This window comes from Tiliqua scincoides, chromosome 2 (assembly GCF_035046505.1).
Source record: "Tiliqua scincoides isolate rTilSci1 chromosome 2, rTilSci1.hap2, whole genome shotgun sequence".
NCBI lineage: Eukaryota > Metazoa > Chordata > Lepidosauria > Squamata > Scincidae > Tiliqua > Tiliqua scincoides.
The window spans coordinates 45,073,351-45,077,433 of record NC_089822.1 but is presented as its reverse complement, the minus strand read 5'-3'; the positions used below and the strand labels follow the sequence as shown (position 1 = coordinate 45,077,433).

Here is a 4,083-nt window from a genome sequence, read left to right as displayed (position 1 = left end):
GAATCAACATGTCTTGAAAAGAAACCTACAAAGGTGACGTTTGTAGAAACACTCGAACATATGGGGTGCAACAAAAGGCTGTGTGCTTACAAGCCGACATCACACCACAAGTATACCATTGGAAATGGGGACACACGGTCTAATTGCCAACCATACCACAGAGAAGTTTGCCCATCATATTTTTGCACAAACATTGCAACTCTCATGAATGTACTTTTAAGCAAACATATCCAATTGCTAATGCCTTTAAGGCATTCCTCCAACACTGAGAATCCTGATTAACAGCAAGAATAGCCTTTAGAATTGGTTTTCTATGTTCTTCTTATGTCAATTGGGATAGCTGAAATTGCAGCATTTCATTGTTGTAGAAGGCCTTGGATAGAGAATACAGCAGTACAACTATTCTGTAAAGTGGATAGGAGAGGGCCAGAGTACAGGCCTCTCTGTCAGATCTAACCTGGTGAAAGTCCTTCTAAAAGAACTACTTCCAGGTAGTCTAGAAGCATAGAAACATAGATCTTCCCTTAGCCTGTGTTAGCATCATGAGGAACTTATGAAAGTAGACTCAGTAGACTCTCTTGTTATTGCAACCAGCTTGTTTCTGATTTGAAACACTGAGATGGGAGTGCGAACGAATGGCCATTAGAAAGTGGTTTGGTTTGAGCAAGGCTTATAACTCCTGCGAAGACATCTGGGTCTTTGCCCTTCTGAAGGGAGGTGATGACATTGTCAACAAGCTATGGTCTTCTCTTCTGGGTTGACCTTCGTTAGCTAAAATGCCCAGGAATGTAATCACATGCATTCTCCATTGGTTGGCAATCTTCAGTCTCGAAAGACTATGGTATAAGCCTACAGCACCCAGTATTCCCAGGCGGTTTCCCATCCAAGTACTAACCAGGCCTGACCCTGCTTAGCTTCTGAGATCAGACAAGATCAAGCATGTGCAAGGTAACATTGCTTCTGGGAAAAATATCACTTTGTCTTTATTCAGATGAACTGATGTCTCAAGAGGGCAAAAAAAAAAAAAATTACATGTACATCCAGCCTCCCACATTACTGGCAGCAGTTCAGTAGTCTCCTACTGCTGCACTGGAAGCTCAACAGACCAAACATTAAGTAGTTGGAGTGGCCAATCAGTGTAGGCTAAGCCACACCCAGGGTGAGGCAGTCACAGGTGTTTGCTGATCCTGCTGACTCCAGCAATCTGCACCTGTTCCTGAACCACCTTGTTGGCTGTGTTTCTGCCTTATCCAGAACATAGACCTGACAGATTCTTCAATCTATTAGAGCAGGCATGCCCAAATCCTGGTCCAGGGGCCACTTGCGTCCCTCGGGGACTCCCAATCCAGACCACAGGGAGCCCCCCGGTCTCCAATGAGCCTCTGGCCCTCCAGAGACTTGCTGGAGCCCACACTGGCCCAACACAACTGCTCTCAACGTGAGGACAACTGTTCTGCCTCTCACGTGAGCTGTGGGACAAGGGCTCCCTCCACTACTTGCTGTGTCACGTCTGTGATGCTGCAGTAGCAGCGAAGGAAAGGCTGGCCTTGCTTTGTGCAAGGCCTTTTATAGGCCTTGAGCTATTGCAAGACCTTCATTCATTCACACAAGTTCCATCTCTAATATATTCATTTATGTAAATTTATTCAAATTTGAAATGTGAATTAATTTTTTCCCCCGGCCCCCAACTCAGTGTCTGAGAAATGATATGGCCCTCCTGCCAAAAAGTTTGGACACCCCTGTATTAGAGTGATGACTCAAACTCTTGTTTATACAGAACTACAGAATACCCATTTTAAACTAATCTTCCTTTTAAGATGGCTGTATATTCAGGAGAATATATGTTGCTAGTATATACCATGGTATTAACTATGGTGGGGAGGGATCTTGCAGTCCATCTTTTCATTATCTGACAGCTAGTGTTCCGTTTTTTAAAATAGAGACTTTTTTTTAAGTATCATGTCAACACAATTGACAGAGCTAAAAACTTCCTATCAACTCAAAAAAGAATATCTTTACTTCTCCACAGCTGCTTTTAAATTATATAATCTGACGTTATAAAATACTCCACTCCTGCAGTACTGTCAATTAACATCTCCTCAGTCTTCACTTTTAAAAACATGCTGCCACTGTATGAACCAAGTAATCCTCTCAAGCAGTGGCCAGAGCTTACAGCTTCCAAGCCCCTAAGCTTCATATGATTTTAATCAGTAATTTAAACACCGTATTCAGCACTTCACCAGACAGAAAGGTCAAAGTAGATGATGAGAGCCCTGCTAGAAGTATCTGCGCTATTGGAAAGGCTTTATTTATTCAGAGAATAGCTTTCCAATGAATTCAGAAGGCTGTATGGCTTTCTGATTTTTGACTACAACAACCTTTATTTAAAAGTGCCCATTTTAAAAAATAAATTGGATTGAATGAACATAGGAAAAAAATAAAAAACATGTCCTCATTCCTCATATGCCTTCACTAAAAAACATGTCCTCATTCCTCATATGGCTTCACTAAAAAACATGTCCTCATTCCTCATATGCCTTCACTAAAAAACATGTCCTCATTCCTCATATGGCTTCACTATATAAACCTCTTTCAGATATTTCTGTAACCATGGACAGAGCTCACAGATGCAGCTGACCAGGAGTGCTTTGGCAAGCCCCATCCCAACATGCTCTGTAATTCCAGTCCCCACAGTTCCCAGGGGCAGTGTATGCATAGGCAAATGTTGTACCCAGGGCGCATAGCTCCAGACCACAGTGGTAAGGGAGGACTTGCCAGTACACTTCATTGGCTGTAACAGTGGTCAGTTAAAATAATGACTGAATAGGTGACATGTAAAGTGCAATAATAGCGATGGGCTGCTAAATCCCCATGCAGTTATGCAGGGGATTTTTGGCTGCTGGAGGTCTTGAGGTAAGGGAACGTTTGTCCCTTTGCCCCAGGCTATTCCCCAGCAGCTGCTATGACCTGCACCCACTCAATCACTGGCACATGTCCGCCTTGCTCTGTGAAAGCAGATCAGGCCCAGTAAGTTCTCAGGATTTGGCATGCACCACCACCATTGAACCCACCTCCCCTCCGGGCCTGATCTTCCCTTCTCCTTGCCCCATCACAGTGGCGTCGCTAGGCAGGTGCGGGCCGCACCGGGTGACGCGCTGGGGGATGACGCTCCCTGGGGGGAGGACACGCGAACATTGCGGCTTTAGGAGCTACTGTGTCATGCCTTACACCATTGGATGCGGAATGGCCAGCGGAATGCAATGCAATTGAAATCGCTCCTTTTGTTCAAAAGTTATGGCCAAAAAACCGGAAGGAAAACTGCATGGAGCCCTATGGAAGTGAAAGTGAGCCGTATCGCTCGTTTACTCGTGAGTAGGCAAACTTGCCTTAATCCATCAGAAAGGGCAGGCTGAGAGGAATCCAATGACACCAGAATGGTCCTGATCCAATGAATGCAGCTCCCAAAAACACCCGAGAAGGAAGTCCCTACCTTCCAGCTGCCCTATTAAGCTCTATGGAAAGCAAAGCAGCCGCACGGTCGTGTTTACTTGCGAGTAGGCAGACTAGCCTTGGCTGGTGGTCAGATCAGGCTAAGGGGAATGTAAGAATGGTCAAGAAGGGGACACCAGAATGGTCCCGATCTGATGGAGCTGCTCCAGAAGGCAGTTCCAGAAGGCAGCCTCCCCCTCCCCCCTAAAAAAAGGACCCAAAAGAGGCTTCAACTGGTAAGGGAAAGTTTTCTATTTTGCACTTGAAAAGCCAGGAGGTTCTTTGTATTGATATGCCTTAAATAGAAGAACTTTAAACTGGGCACTGGGGAGGGCTGGAAATCTCACTGATTCTTTTTTTTTTTGGGGGGGGGGGTTATTATTGCAGGCAGACTACAGAGTAAGCTCCATTGACCACTATGGGACTTACTTCAAAGTAGACATGCATAGGATTGGACTCACAGGCTGCAATCCTACCCACACTTTCCTGAGAGTAAGCCCCATTGACCACAATAGGACTTATTTCAGAGTAGATTCACTTGGTGGAACAGGACTGGTTCCCCCTTATTTAATTATTTCTTCTTTTAATTTAATT

The 4,083-nt window shown here is 44.8% G+C and overlaps 1 pseudogene; it reads right to left on the bottom strand.

Moving 5' to 3' along the window:
• Positions 1-846: 846 nt before the first annotated feature.
• On the bottom strand, positions 847-965 carry LOC136642753 (5S ribosomal RNA; annotated as a pseudogene).
• Positions 966-4,083: the final 3,118 nt, after the last annotated feature.